General features: G+C 44.2%; 1 long non-coding RNA gene across 1 annotated transcript in view; it reads left to right on the plus strand.

Moving 5' to 3' along the window:
- LOC111773554 (uncharacterized) overlaps window positions 1-16,749 on the plus strand; it is a 148,629-nt gene that overhangs the window by 33,174 nt on the left and 98,706 nt on the right. The window contains exons 2-3 of the long non-coding RNA XR_011439295.1: window positions 1,675-1,781; window positions 11,761-11,817. This is a non-coding gene — a long non-coding RNA (uncharacterized lncRNA). The remainder of the gene's footprint in view (window positions 1-1,674; window positions 1,782-11,760; window positions 11,818-16,749) is intronic.

Consider the following 16,749-nt stretch of genomic DNA (forward strand, 5'->3'; position numbering starts at 1 on the left):
AATTAAGCAGCAACCTGGGCAAATCTTTGGCTCCTGAGCTTGAGCTAACTTCTGTGCATCTTCAGGTGGAGCCACAGGTCCTGCTGGGATGATTGCGGCCTTCAAGGGCCACACAGACCTGGGATGGGAGAGCTGCCCCTAAGTTCATCCCAGTCACGCTGCACCAAGTTACTTCAAGCCCTGCTGGGTAGGCTGCTGCCGTGGGCCTCCTGCTTTCAGAAGCTCCAGGCCTGAAGTGAGAACCAGTCTTTACATTTCAGTATAATCCTAGACCTCAGGGTACGAACGTCAAGCACTCTGCTTTTCTTGCCCATAGTGGGGGAGTGGGACAAAAGGGCACTGGGCTGCAGTCCCAGGCTCCTGGGGTCGAAGGACTCTGACCTGTGCCTATGAGGCATTGTGGGGCCGCCCGTGCATCCTCTTTCCCTTCGCCTGGGGACAGGAAAGCATCCCCATCTCTTCGTGACGGGGGAGAGGAAGGTCTAGCTTCTCCCCACAGGCCTCCCGACTCTTTTGGTGCCTCTCAGTCCTTTTGCTATCCTGACTGGAGGAGGGCTGGGCTCTGGTTGACTTGAGGGGTTCTGGTGGCTCCGTCAGCCCTGTGTGGAGGTGGCTGGCTCCATCTGCTGGCAGCTCGCTAGTAGCTCTCGGCGGGTGGGGGGTTACTTGGCTCCGCTTGTCCTCATCTTTAGGCCTTGGCTGCAATTCTAGCATAATGGGAAAATGCATGAGGATTTGCCCAGCAGTGTATGGGAATATCCTGTCTCCTGTCTCTTCTCCTTTAAACTGTGTTGAAGTTGCTCTTCCTCCTGGAAGGATTCCTCGGTTAAATGCCGTCAGACGGACATTCTCCTGTCCCCTGCACTCCCTCAGCCCTCAGGCTCTCAGGTGGTAGTGAGTTCATATGCATGTGAGTGAATGGGTTGTTATCTGTGTCTTGACTAGTTTTTACGTGTTATAAAGATAGCTAGTTTTTATGAAACTCTTGCCACATGCCATCTATTGTCCTAAGCACGGTCACGTCCTTCATCTCATTCATTCCTCACACCACAATCCAAGGAGCTCGGTGCTATTATGTTGCCCATTTTACAGATGAGAAAACTAAACAGAGATAAAAACCTCAAATAGCTTCTCCAGGGTTTATAGCCCAAAAGTGATATAAACAGGCAATCTAAATCCCGAGCTCAGACCCTCTACGAATATTCTGTCCAGCCTACTTGGTTTTATACTGTGATGCCCTCCTCCCACCCCTCCCTCACCTCTGAAGCTCTAATTAAGAACCAGTAGATCAGTGTGAAGTACTCCCCGTGATAATTTTTATTTGGATTAACAGAATCTGCCAAGCTGGGTCTTGTCCAAGAACTGAAGTAGCCATGGTGGGACGGTGGTCAACTTGTAAATGGGCCAAACTATGTTGAAGTCATCAGCACAGACCCTTGGACAGAAGGCTCGTGATGATCCCTCACCCAATTTCTTCTCTAACGTTTTTAGGTTAATTTTTTCCCAGGGAGGCCTAGAGTCCTCACTACAATCTCCAAGAGTCCACCCGAGCAATTCTTTTCATCTGAAAAATGAGAATCTCTAGTTTTTGTATAGTACATTTACTTTCATGGTCTCCTAGATATTTGTAACCACTCTGAGTAGAAGAGTGTTATTATCATTCTCATTTTATAGGGGAAGAAACTGAGGCATGGAGAATGGAGACTTGCCTGAGGTTGCACAGGTTAGGTGTGCTGGAACTGGGACCTGGAAGCAATCTTTGACCTCTGCTCTCTCACGTGGTAGGTTCACCCTCAACGCCCTATACTTGAAACCACCGGGCTCCTGCTCCCTCACTGTGGGCTGCTCTTCTTCACTTTTGGCCATGTCCGTGCCCCTTCTCCTGTCTCTTCTTCTAGCCTCCTGTCTCTGGCCTCACCCACATCCTCCCTGCCTCTCCCAGGGCCTGGATGGGCCTCTCAGGGTAGGCGGCCTGGGTCTTGAAGACTTCCAACTGTGACCCAAGGCTCTGGAGGGGCTGCTCACTGCCTTTATTGGTGCTAGTCAACGCGGATGTTATTTATTGTCAAATAAACGTATTTCCAAATAAAACAGAAAACAAGCAAATAACTGTGGTGACAGAGCTGTAAAAAACCCTGCCATCTCGCTCACTTGAAGAAAAGCATGCGCAACTAATTAACCCGGGCAGGCCTCCGTGGTGTTTGGAAACAAGCTTGGAATTAATACCGCCCTTCTCAGTAGCTGGAGCCAGCCTCTAAATCTTGATTGGGCAGCAGCAAGAGAGAGACACAGAGAGTTATAGAGACAGTGAGCCACCAAGATGGAAGAAGACAGAAAGACAGAGCAAGATAAATACAGTTATCCATCTGCCTCCATACCCAGATATATCATCTTCACTGGACTCTAGATTCTAGAAAGACAGACAGACAGAGTGAGAGGTAAGAGGAGGAAATTGAGTCTTTGTTTAGCTCAGAGGACATCTTCTGTCTAACACCACTAAAGTCAGAGAATCACGGGCTTCTGGACTGGAAGGGGTTTATGAGAGGTCATCAAATTCAGCGGTTTTAAAGTTATTTTTAGCAGCAAATCCCCTTCTTGAAGTGAAATCACACACAGCAGTGTAATGCGTAAAGCAGATAAAAGTGCAGCGCTCCCGTTGGAGCTTGTTCCTCCTCGCAGCCCCTCCCTGCTTCCCTTCAATGGGCAGGGGGTGTCCTCAAGATGCTCAGGGCTGGGGACGGCACAGTTGGAAAACTACAGCTGCCTGGCCTCTGTGTGGCAGGGCTTTGGGAGTGTCCCTTGTTTTTCAGTGGATTCAGGCTGAGCCTAATTTGGAGTCACCAGGAGGGGGAGCGTGGTAGAGGACCCACCAGCTGGTGAAGGAGGTGGGCTACCTGGGGGAACACCTGCTCTCTTGCCCCTGAACCTATTGGGTTCTTGAACTCCGATGTTTACTTTCCCTGGTGACCTTTGTTGGCAGGAGTTGGGAAACAGGCTTGTTGACCTTCAATGATGGAGTCTCAGTGGATGAGCTTTATGAGTCATCACTTCATTCCAGCTTTGCCTCAAGGAGGCTTTGTATAGCTTCATGTCAAGTTCAGGAGGGGGCACCCAGAGCACGAGGAGGATACCTCCCTTCTGTGGAAGAATATGGACTGTTGCTGGAAGGGGACTTCCCTATAGGCCATCCCAGTATGCCCTGTTGGGATGACTGGTGATCTACAGGGAAATCATGCTCTGTATATTTCTTTCTTCTTGTAGAGGAAGGAGAGGCAGTGCCTGAGGCTGGAAACCATCCAGTCCAGTGGCACCATGGGGATTTGTCTGGTCTTCTCTGGGGAGGTTGTCACTTGCTTCTGGAGGCCCTGTTCTTAGCAGAGTCCCGAGTTTGGGTGGAAAGACCTCTCTGGAAAGCAGTGGTGAGTACAGGAGAAGGGTGGAGAGAGCGATACCAGGCACTGTGTTTGGAGCCTTCCCGTCTCCGATTAACCCTGAGTGCCCTTGGCTCAGGCCTAGACAACAAGGGGCGCGGTAAGGAGGAGAAAACACAAATCAAGAAGTACTGCTTTTTTTGAAAGAGAAATTATAAATTGCAATTTAATCACATAATCACTTTGACACTCTCAAGCAAGCTAATTTCTTCCCTTGCCTCATTTCATCTACTTGGTGAGATGAATCTTAATGAATAATGTCCTATGAATATTTAATTTTTGATCAATTTGAATTTTCTCTGGCATACCTGCTAGAGACATAAATCAGCTCCTCTTCTACCCAGCAGAGTGAGTTTGGACAGCGGCTTTTGTGGATCTGTGCCTATGGCCACAGAAGTGGCCTGCCTGAAGGTTTTTGGGTTCTGGTTTGCCACTCTCTTAATATCATTACTCACACCTCCCTGGACACCTTCTCTAAGCTGCGTTCTCTCATACTGCCCCACCAGCAGGTGCCTGAAGCCAATGGCTGCCCAGGTGGGTGAGATGCATCTGAAAATGACTTTCTGTAGGTCCTCCCTCTTGCTCCATCCTTTTTCTTCAATCACTTAAAGATGTCTCCCTCCTGATACTATCTTTCCTGGCCCCTGAGGACAGATGTTATTATTTAGAAGACAAGTATCTAATAAGCAACATTGGGAGAAGTACCATTTTCAACTGTTGGAGAAGGATTTTTTTGAGGAGATAATATTTGATACTTAGACAGTGTTGTACAGTTTGCAAAGTGGTTTCACATACCTCGTTTATTTTCATGTCTTAAAACATCCCTTTGTTTGATCTCTCTTTCCTGACTCTGATGTGAGGGAATGGGGCTGGAGAGAGCTCTTTCTTACTCTGGGTCAAGAGGGTAAGTATAGGAATTTCCACCCTGGAAGGACTGCCAAGCTCAAAAACATGGAAATGGGTCCAAACAGAGCCACCTATAAAGAGGGAAGATTGAGTGGGACTGGGACCTGGAGGAAGAAAGAGGAGTATCCTTAATAGGTAAGCTGGAATTGGGCCCAATAATGACAGTGATGGCACTTTTTTAGAAAATATTTTAATTGCGAAGGGGATAGATAACATGTTTAAAATGTAGTTTGAATGTATATCCATATCCTTATATTTTGTTTTCCTGGAGCTCTCCACCCATGAAAACAATGAGTTTTAGTGCTTCAGGAAGGGCAGGAACCATCTAGAACAGAAAAGTCATTGTTTAACTTTAAATCTCAAGGGCGACTTCCTGTTTTTGAGTTCATCGGGATAAAACAGTCTTGAGAGTAAGACTTTATATAGAAAGAAAAGAAATTTCTAAATTTGCTACCCTCCCAATAGTTGATCATAGAATTTCCTCATAAATAACAGAGTAGAGATAATTCAGCCTGAGGTGTGACGGAACTCACTTGGGAAGCTCACCCCTTGTCACAGAGGAAGAAGGGGAAGATGGAGGAAGGACAATAGAGTCAGAATCCAGTGTCCTCATTTTCCACTCCCTTGGACCAAAACACTGGTCACTGTAGCAGCGTTTGATGGTATGAAGGAACTCGAGAACATGAGATTTAATATCTCCAGCCTTATATTCCCCTCAACGTGGCACAGGAGTTAAAGTGAAGGGAGGTGGGTATTAGATGAGACTGAAGCAGTTCTTCTGTTCTCCATGGCCTGGGTGCATTGTGCAGTAGAACTTAGAAGTTCTTATTTGTTGTGATTGAGATGCTAAGAAAGCTGAACAGAGGACTGGGGTTCAAACAAAAAGTTCATACAGCAGGGGATTTTGCAACTGGAGAAAAAGGACCAGAATTGTGGTCTTCAGTTGTGGGTGTTAGTGTGTCATCCTGACAAGTCAGCCAGGATCAGTTGTGGACAAGTGTAGGAACCAGACTAGATGAGTAACCCAGTGGCAGAGGTCAGTTTTAACCAGAGATTAGTTCTTCTCTTTAATTACTGCGAGTTCAAGTGAAGTCCACCATCTACCTAGCTACCATGAAGGAAGAGTCAGGGTGGTGGTGGAGTGTTGGAGGAGGAAATCTGGAAGACTTAACACTTACTCTGAAGAGACTGAGCCACCCAAAGAGATGTTTCTCTCAATACCGGTAATTTCTGGGATTAATTCCTTGTCTTAACCCAAGTTTCTAGAACACACAACTTGAGACAAAGCTTATATGCTAAAGCTTCACTGAATAGTGCAGTGCCAGGGTAGCAAGAATAAGTGAAAAAGGGAAAGTGAGGCAAAGAGAGAGAGAAGGCTTTACTGAGCTAGCCACAGCTTGACAAGAAAACCCATTTGGTTGTTTAGACACGTGGGACTTCTTCCAGATGGGCCAGGAGAAACCATCACACTTCAGACTAGTCTGTGGATAGTTTGAATTGATTTACTGTTTTTAACTCTTTCCTGTCTTTCAATGGTCAATATTTGCTTCTACTGTGCTATGACGTTGTGTCACCTGATTCTTCTGGGAAGATTCTGAGGAAGTAGGAGATCCCATGTCTTTGCTGTGGCCCTTCGTAGTAGTTTGAAAATATGTCCAAAAATGCTTTCTTACTCTCTTCAAGAGGTAGAGCCTAATTCCCCTCCATTTGAGCATGGGCTGGACTTAGCAACTTGCTTCCAACAAATAAAGTGAAAATGACAGTGTGTGATTTCAGAGATTAGGTCATAAGAGGCATTATGTCTTCCTCCTTGCTCTTAAATTGCTTGCTCTGGGAGAAGCCAGCTTCCATGTTGTGAGGGTACTCAAGTAGCCCATGAAGAGGCCTACATGGTGAGGATCTAAAGCCTCCCACCAACAGCCATGAAAGTGAGCCGTCCAAAGTAGATCTCTAATTTTCAACTTGACTGAAGTGCAGTCAAGCCTGCAGTGACTGCAATTCCTTTCAACATCTTAACTGCCATCTCATGAGAGACCCTTGGCTAGAAGCACCCAACTAAGCCACTCCCAGATTCTTGACCCACAGAAACTGTGCGATAATAAATGTTTGTTGCTTTAAGCCCTAAGTTTTGGAGTAATTTGTAACAAAGCAGTAAGTAAAAATATACCCTTTATCTGAGTCTGGAAATGAGAGAAACCAGAAACTTGATGGGTCCTAGTGAGTCAGACCTGGGCACCAGAGCTGCTGTGGCTCCTGCCATGGCAGGTACAATGGAATATATGCTGAAGCCCTCACTTTAGAGAAGGCTGAGATAGCTAGCAGTGTTAGGAGATGAGGCAATGATGGCAGTGGCTGGGACTGCCCATTGAGCTTGTGGTGAAGGCGAAAGGCAAGCAGGGCCAAGCAAATCTGGGGAGACCCATATCCTGGGTCTGGTCCATTAGACTCCTATTCTCTAGTCCTATAATTCCCACTACGACAGAGTCTCCATAAGCACAATTAAACACGTTACAGAGAAATAAAGAAGCCACAGACGTTTTGCACATCTTCATAATAGTGTGATTAGAATCGAGACAACTGTTTTTGTTAAAATAATAAATTCCCATTGCAAAAAAAATCAAAGCAATGTAGAAAAGCACAAAAAACAAAGCAAACATCACCCAATAATCCATGATCCAGAGAGAACACTGTTATATAACATAAGTTTTTACACTCAACCCTTATGTTGACATTTTCCCTTGCCAATAAATATAATTACACTTTTCATCAAATATAGTGGACTAGACTCTCCATAAAACTTCTCCAGGGACAGTATGCCTCCAAATGATGGAATATTTAAATATACTCCCTCCTCCTTTAAAAAATGCATGACTGCATAGCTGAATTGGCACAAAATAAAGGGAATTTCTTAAAGACAAAAAACAACAAGAAAACATTAATCTAAAAGAATGAGCGAGCTGTGGAGCTTGTCTTTGTCTTGGAGCCTGTTTGGAGTTTAATAGGTGATATGAGCCATAACATGACAGGTGGGAGATACAGCCCAGGGCCCAAGCAGATTGGATTCTCACACAAAGCTGGGAACCCTGAAGGGTGAAACTCTCAGTAGGTGAACTAGAAAAAACACACTCCACAGAGGGGAAAGTTGGTGAAGATACTTGCTTGTCATCCTTGACTTCTGATAGAATAGGAAAAAAAGAAAAATGTTTTCTTGGAGAATTCCTAATCTTAAACATGAATTTACCACAAATCCCGTTCTAAAAATTTGAAGTGTCCTGGATTGGTAAGATACTCTAGGCTTGAAAAACAAAATGAAACAAATCCTCTCAGAAAAAGCATACTTTAAACCTTGGCCTCTGAGAATTTCCACAGATAAAATTCCACGGGATGTGGACTTCACAATCAAAATCCAAAAAACATATGAGGAAATAAATTACCCTGAATAAGACTCAGTATAAACAACAAATTCCTCACAAGCTATAATGACCTGTACTTATACAATATGGAATATAAAATAAATATATTTAATTTGTTTATGAAATAAAAGAGAGTAGTGGAAGCATAATGAGGGAACAAAAGACTATCAGAATAACCAAGTCAGATGTAAGAGAGAAACAAATGCAACTTTTAGAAAATAAAAAAATATAATCATTGAAATGAACAACTCAATGGATATGATAAATTAGATGCAGCTGAAGAGAGAATTAGCGATTGGGAAGTTTCTCTGTGAATGACCTAGAATACAATAGAAAGACAAAAGATGAAAGAGGAGATATAAAGAACAGAATGAGGAGATACAATATAATTGGAACGTCAAAGGATAACAGAGAGAATGAGAGAGAAGTGTTAAAAAAATAATGATTGAAAAATTTCCAGTCCTGATGAAAGACACCAGTCCTCAGCTTTAACAAGTCCAATGAATCCAAAATAAGATAAATTAAAAGAAACCCACGTTTTTTAGAAAAACAGGAGAACATTAAAGACAAACAGAGGATTCTAAAAGTAGTCAGAGAGAAAAGATAGATCACCTACAAAGCAATGAGAATTCCACCCACAGCTTATTTCTCAATAACAATAGCAGAAGCCAGAAGACTATAGAATGACAGCTTTGAAGCGCTAAGTGGAAATATTATGCTGGACTTCTACCCCCACTAAAATTATCTCTTAAACATGAGGGCAAAATAAAGACAATTTTAAAATATTTTAAAAACAAAATTGATACAAGTGACTACCAAGAGACACTTACTAAAGGACTTATACAGTATAAACCAGGAAGAAGAAAAATGATCCCAGAAGGAGATATGAAGTATAAGAATGAGAGATGAAGGAAGAAAATGGCAAATGTATAAATAAATATTGATTGTATAAAATAATAATAATAAACTAACTTGTGGGGTTATAAATCAAGTTACAACTAAAATCATGGACAAAAGTATACAAATTGATCATATTTCAATATAGATCAAGAATAGGAAAAATGAAACTTTTCTTTTTTTGAGAGACACATAGATGTGTGATAAAACAATAAAGGAAAGGAAGGGAATAATTAGCACAACACTTAGGGTCGTGGGTTACTGGAGTGGGGAGGAGGGAGGTGGATGGGATGGAATAGTGTATGTGGAGGCTTTGAAGGTATGAATATACTACTTCTTAATATAGGTGTTGGATATTTGTCTGTGTATTCCTCATTGTGACAATTCTTTAGTATGTAAATATTTATTAAACATACTTTTTGTATATATGGTATAATAAAAATGGAATAATTATAAAGTGACATTGTGATGATCATTATTATAACCTGTAGCTTTTCACACGCCTTAAGGTAAATTCCTAGAAAGAAGATTTTGAGGAAAAGGGTGAATACAATAAGTTTTCTTTGAAACTTATTGCCCATCCCCTCCCCCAAAGGGTGCACCAACGTCTACTTCTACCAGAAGTGCATACAAAGCCCATTTCCCCACACCCTAGGGTCACTCCTTTCTGTGCACTTTTTCTAAAATGTACTCATTATGTACGTCAGCGTGGTGAGCTTGGCTCATTCAAAGAGATTGGAACGGGATGAACAATTCATGAAGTAGGTGATATAATTAATCTCATTTTACAGATAACACAACTGAGAATCCCTGAGGCTGAGTGACTTGTTCAGGGTCACATCATGACCCAGTCTCCTAACTGCGTCTTCAGTTCAGCGATCTTTTTGCTATGTCCCACTGCTGGCCAAACTCCATTGAAACTTTGTGTTGGAGCAGTCTCTTGCTGCACATAAAAATCTTTCCTAGTCCAGTCAAGCCAGAAAAGAAGACAGAAAGAAGGCGTGCTTTGTAGGGTGCTGGTGGAGGTGGTGGAGTAGGAGTGGGGGAGAAAGGTTTTCAGCATTTATATCCTCAAATCTGAGGACCACTCCCTTCCTTGGTCCTTGTTGCTTAAGCCCCTGATTATAAACTTTGGAGACGGAGGGTTGGAGCCCTATTTAATCAGCCCAGTCCTGACACAAGGAAAGTGCTCACTAAATATTTGCTTCCTCTTAAATAAACTCTGGTTGATATTTTTGTCACCAAATATGGAGAGAGAGCCGTCCCCTTGGCTGGGCCAGATTTCTTTCTCTGCATGAAGTGAGTCTGGGCCAGGGCGAGTGAAGGGACGAATTGACCTTCCAAGGTCCCTTCCTGCTGAAAGACAAGGATTGTCAGCAGGCAGAGCTGCAATGAGCAGCCCCACCGCAGGCTCCCTCTGAGGTGCGTTGGCTTTCTCTTCTCCAAGTGATTAGCGGGGAGATTGGCGGCAGTAGCGGCAATGGAAGTTTAATGTTCTGGAAACCCCGTCTTTTTCCTCTTTCTGCGAAGTTTTCCCTGGTGAGCCAAGGAAAGGTCTTGCAACTTAACAGGCAGACAGGGATGGGGCCCAGGAGTTTTGCCATCAGAGACTAGAATTTATCACTGTGACACCAAGCCCAGGCATGGCTGCATTTGTCAGGGAGAAGGGGCAGGTTGGGGGGAGGGAACTGCTACCCTTCCCCGGGGACATTATCCCTATCAGGGCACTGAGACCCTGCCACGACCCTAAGATATGACTAACTATCCATCCCTTGGGCCCACTCAGCCCAGTGCAGGCCAGGATACGTTTTGCTCACAGCCTCTGGCCATTGCAAATGGAATCAATTGGTCCTGCTGCTCTAAGCTGGTACCCAACATCATCTGGTGGGTTCCAAGTCCTTGTGCCTGTCAAAAACAGAGGACTTGGGGTAACTGGAAGAGCTGACAGACCTGTGTTAGTGTCTCCTACTAGCTGTTTGATACTGGAGAAGCTACTCTATTCTTTTGAGCCTATTTTCTTCCTCTAAAAATAGGGGCAATAGTAACTACCTTTAAAATTAAATTAAAGGTGTATATACCTGTCTAGCACCCTTTCTGCCACCTAGAGAGGCAGAGGAGTGAGGTGGTAAAGACCACACCTCTGGAACCAGATTTCCTGGGTTCTGACTCTGACCACTCTGGCTGTGGGAACCTGGGCAGGTAATTTAGCCTCTCCGTATATTGGTTGCTCACCTGTAAGATGGGCATAATAATACATACATACCTTAGAAGATTGAAGTGATGATTAAATGAGCTAACATTTATAAAATATTTAAAACCATGCCTGATACATAGTGAGTGCTATACGAATTGTTTATTTTGATCATCTTCTTACCTACCCTCTTTTTCCCTCCCTTCCTTCCCTCTTGTCCCTATCTGTTTGCTGGGCTATAAGATCTTATTTGGCTCTTGGTTTCCTGATTTGTAATCAGTGCTTCTTGGGGTTACTCTTGTTGTCTGGGGCCCCAGCTCTTAACTCAGTTTCACTGTGTCCTTCCCCTTGGGATTGGAGACTGCCTCCAGAAGCCCTGCCTAGATGGATCTGGTCTAGGTGGATGCTTCTAGAACACCACTGACATCTTTATGATTCTAATCACTGCGTTTTCCCAAAGACCTCTGCTGCCTACCATGCCTCCCTCAGGGCTCCAGTGCTGCCCTCTCAGTCCCATGCCTTCCTGGTTTCCTCTTGTTCTTTTTTAGCTGGTGCTGTCAGGGTCCCAGTAGGCCCCAAGGCTAAGTCCATCTGAGGGACAATAGTGTCTCCCTGGGTTGGCCTTCATCTCTGGTGGGCCTTATGTAGGCAAAGGCCCAGAGCTTCCTGGCTTTTAGTCCAACATTCCATCCAGATACTTCTCATTGCCAAGTATGAGAATCCTTTCTGGGGACCTCATGTTTTTGTAAGGCAGCCCATCTCATTGTTGAATAGCTCTAATGAATAACAGCAGCAACAACAACAATAATAGTATCAGCTATCATTTATTGAGTGCTTACTGTATGTCGGGTTACCATACACATATCGTCTCTGATTTTTACAGCAACCCTCTAAAATAGGTTTTATTATCTCCATTTTACAGATGTGGAAAATGAGGCCTGGAGAGGATAAGTGATTTGCCTAAGAGGTACAGCCAGAGGTAAGCTCTGTTTGCTTACATCCAAAGTCAGCGTTCTGCCATCTGCATTGAAGTGCCATAATGGCCCGAGTCTGCCTCCCTGTCCCCTCCATCACTGGAGGAGGCAATACACAATCTGTCTTCCCTTTTCTACATGTTTGCCTTAAGTAAATTTGAGAAAGCTGTCATGTCACTTTTAAGTTTTGTCTTCTTCAGGCTAAGTATCCTCAACTATTTGTTAAATCATATGACATTGTTTCCGGGCATCTCAACATCTTGGCCTCCCTCTTCTGGACATGCTTGTTGGTTAATGTCTTCATGATGTATTGTATTCTGTACCCTAGATTCAGAACTTGAGGCATTAAGAACCTCTCTTGGCAGTGTACTGTCATGGTTTAAGAGCACAGGCTTTGCAGTTAGACTGATCTGGGTTCAAATACTGGCTATACCCAATTTGCTAGCTGTGTGATTGCAGCAGATTGCAATTTCCAAAGATGGGTGCCACAATATACCTCATCCCATTTGTTCTCCTTGCAATGTGACAACGTTCTTTGTATGAAGTGCTGGGGTCTGTGTTCCTTCCTGTTGATCCTGGGCAGGCCTTTGTGACTGCCATGACCAATGAAAGGTGGCAGAAGTGATGCTCTGTGACTTCCAAGGCTAGATCATAAAAATGCCATGCACTTCCACCTTATTCTCTTTGGAATTCAGTCATATTTTGTGAAGAAGACCAAATTGACCCAAGTGGAAAGCCCATATCGAGAGGCTACGTGTATGTGTTGAAGTCCTAGCCTATAGCCACTGTCAACCACTGGATATGTACTTGTAGCGAGGAAGTCTTTGAGACTTTGAGCCACCGTCTGACTGTAACCTCATGAGTGACCTCAAGTAAGAATCACCCAGCTGAGCCAAGTCAATCCCCAGAATAAAATTGTTGTTTTAAGACACTAAGTTTAGGGGTTACTTATTATGCAGCAATAATCAGAATGGTGATCTTAAGCTTTTCTCAAGCTCACTGAGCCTCAGTTTCTTTGTCTATGGAATGAAGACTGTGGAATCTACCTTAGAGGATTATTATGAGAATTAGAAGACAATGGATATAAACTACTCAACATGTGTTTGCCACATAATGATTGTACAACAAATAATTAATTATAATTAATGACATCATGAATAAAATAAGAAGGGGACCTCGGTTGAGACTTCAGAAGGAAGATTGGGAAACCGAACTTGCTGTGGGGCAACCTCCGGGGACGAAGCTGAGAGCTGGGCCACAGGTTCCAGATGCGCAGGGGTTGTGACAAGATTCAGGCAGCATCCAGCACGAGGAAGACGGTGCAGTGTGGGGAGGCCTTTGCTGCTTGCTAAGTGTGAGACAGCAACACTGAGACTGGAGGTGAGAAGGCAAGACCTTGGTCACACTCGCTGCTGGTTGTTGGGAGGGTGTGGCCAGGACACAGAAACCTTTTGCTGTAAAATCAAGCAGAGCTGGGGATTGGCCACTGGGCTGCCCCACAGCAAACCTCAGACGTGAGAGGGGTTTGTGCGAGCATCCCAGATATTCGAGGTCACAGCTGGCAGAGTTAATAAAGCAACAAGCTGGGGCGCCAGGGAGGATGTGTGGTTAAATTCATGTGTGTGGTGTTTTCTTGTCCTTGGCCCCCCGCCTCAGAAGGCAAAGAGCTCAGGGTCTGAAAGGTACAGCCTGATGAAGCAAGTGTTTGAAAAGTGCAGGCAACCGTGAACTCAAGTCTTAAAAAGTAAAACTCACTCCCCCCTCCCAAAAAAACCTACCACAACAAAACCCCGTACTCCACCCTCACGTAATATGTATGCTCACTGTAGAAAAATTATACGATATAAGAAACAAAAAGAGCAAAATAAAAATTGCCCACGTTCCTACAACCCAGAGATAATCTCTGTTAACATTTTTGTGTACGTGGAGCTTTCCAGATGGTATACGAAAATAGAGCCATACTGTGCATACTGTTTGGTAAACTGCTCTTATCGCCTAATGATATGCCCTGGACATCTTTCTATGATATGAAATATGCATCTGCAGTTCTGAGCTTTTCAAATTGGGGACATGTAGCCATGTTCCAGGGCTTCTATGAAGCTGCAGGAGAACCATGGTTCATCACTCCAGAGCATCAACTTTACTCAGTGGTAAGTCACTTAAAATATCATTTTTATATTAAAACAAACCCAGACATAGTATGGTGGAGGGTACAAAATTTGCATGAATTTTTAGGAGAAGATATGAGACTTTAAAGAAATGTCTGGCTTGCCTTATTCTTTTGTACCATCATTTTAAACAGCAGGTAGCGTTAGCTCACAGGGATCAGTGGAACAGGCTGAGTGAGAGGAGGAGGGGGGAGAGATGTGACAATTAAGGGGCAATAGGTGCCAAGGGCCATTTCACGAGGCACAGAGTCCCTCACCCGAGGATCTGGAGAGCAACGTGGATGTCTTGATGTCATGCTTGGCCTTTAGGGCCCAGGCCTGAGTGAGTGGCTTAATTCTAAGTCATACTTCCCCTACCCTCCCCCTCCGACCTGTTGGCAAAGAGCAGTTGTAGGCTGGGGTGGCATTAGGTTAGGACAATGTGGCTGTACCAGACATGGCACTCGGAGCTAACCCAGTAACTCCAGAGGTGGACTGAATCGTGCATAGCTTTGCTATTTCTGTCCCAGCTCTGCTATTAAGAAGCTCTGTGACCACAGGCCACTTACTTACCTTCTCTTTGTTTCAGTTTTGTCATCAATAAACTAGTGATAAAAGTAGCAGCTCATAGGTTCATTGGGGCATTAAAAGAGTAAAGTACAATTCTTAGAGTGTCACTTGGGACATAGTAAGCATTTACTATATGTTAATTATTATTATTATGTAATCTATGATTGCATAAGCTGCTCATGGTAAATGTGTCCCACTCTTGTTTCAAACAGAGCTTATGGCTAATTGAAACTCTTAGATCTTTTTCATTGGAATTGTTATCAAGCTTATATTCTCCATGCTGTTATTAGTTTTTAATTGTGTGGCTTATTAATGCTCATTTTCTTAATTGTGGCCTATTATTCTAGCCTGTGTTAGTTATCTAACAACTAAGTCTTCCTTTCCAGAGTCACTCAGGTTTCATGTTCTAATGGCATTTACAATTTTATGTCCCTATTTTACAGAAGGAAAAACTGAGGGAAGGGAACTACTGCCTTCTGAGTGTGTCCTTTGTGCCAGACATTGGGATAGGTGCTTCGTATAAGGCATCTCAGCTAACCCTCAGAACAACTTAGAGATGCAGGATTTATTATGTCATTTTATAGATGTGGAAGCTGCAGCTCAGAGTACTTGAGCAAATTGCCCAAGGTTGCCCAGCTAGCTCAGCATTTTTCTCTTGCATCATACTACCTCCTAGTTTTAGGTCATCTGTAAACTAAAATGGCATGCTTCTATTCAAGTTGTTGTTTTACATGACAAAGCCAAAGACAGAGACAAATCACTGGAGAACCCCTTCTAGGTAGGTCTATGACTGTCACATCAATTCCTGAATCAATACTTTTTGTACAGGATCATTCAGGCACTGAAAATGGAATCAGATGCTGCTATTGGAAACTAAGGTCTGGAGCTTTGTAAGAGATCATAAAGAAACCCCCTTCCATCACATCTTTAAGGGAAGGACCCCTCGTCCCAGTTCTTTGCTTATTCCCTCTCAGCTGAAGTCTGGATGCTTATAGAGTCACATGTCCCGAATCAATCCCAGAAAATGTTCCTTTTCAAGCTGAGTGTGAGAAGCTTTACACAGCATCCTGGGAACTGTCAGCATCTGCCTATATTTACTCTTGCTGTTGATTAAAACTGAGAACTGGAGCACCAGGAGTCCAGACTGTAGGCACAGGACTGCTGATAAGAGGAGAAGGAATCAACAGCGGTTGCTGGACCAAAAGAAACCCAGCCCCTTCTTTCCCACAGTCACGACCCTAGGCTTGACCTAAGAGCAGTCAGGTCGGGAGAAGAGGAGGGGGATTTGTCTACTGTAAATTTCTTCCAGGATGGTCTCTGCCCCATTTTGGATGGAAAGAAGCAGTGGGGTAGGTGGTGGTGTGGAGGCTGTGCCAGTGGGCTCTGGGACTGTGCCCAGGGGCCTGTGGGCTGCAGCATTAATTGCACTTTTCTCTAGGGGAGAAGGAAATAGTGGTGGCCTAAACCCTGAACACTCCGATTGACTCTTGGATCTCCACTGATTAGAGAGAGCTTGAGAAGAATGAGAGAAAGGGGAGTCGGGAGAGGGTGTGTTTCATCTCTGTCCACGGAATGATGGTTCCATCTGAGCTTGTGGTCCCCAAACACCCCAGTTCCCATCCCTGTGGCTACACGGGGGCAGGTGTATACAGCAGGATGCTTGGACCTGGAATAAGCTTGATCTACGACTCCTCTGTTTGACCCTTCTGGAGGTGGGATGATTAGGATAGTAATCCTGTGTCTTCTGATATGTCCTTCACATAACTGCTCAAAATCCTCCCAGGTCCTCCATTCCACTTAGAATAAAATCCAAAGTGCTTCCTGTGGCCCCTGCGGCCCTGCATGCTCTGGCCTTTGCCTCCCTCTCCAGCCTCACCTCCTACCACATGCCCTACAGTAGCCTCCATGCTGTGCTTTGAACATGCCAAGCATGCTCCTGCTTCAGGGGCTTCATGCTTCCTGTTTCCTCTCTTTACAGTTGCTAGATTTAGTCAATAAACACACAGGATGTCCAGTTAACACTGAAGTTCAGATAAACAATGATTCATTTTTAGCGTAAGTATGGCCAGTGCAATATTTGTTTATCTGAATGTCAGATCTAACTGGGCATCCTGTACATTGCCTGGCAACCCTAAGAGCTCTCTGGACAATGTTCCCTCCGATTCTCACATGGCTCATCCCCTCACTTCTCCAAGTCTCTGCTCTCCTCACCTTGTCTTG

This window comes from Equus caballus, chromosome 5, assembly GCF_041296265.1.
Source record: "Equus caballus isolate H_3958 breed thoroughbred chromosome 5, TB-T2T, whole genome shotgun sequence".
NCBI classification, from domain to species: Eukaryota; Metazoa; Chordata; class Mammalia; order Perissodactyla; family Equidae; genus Equus; species Equus caballus.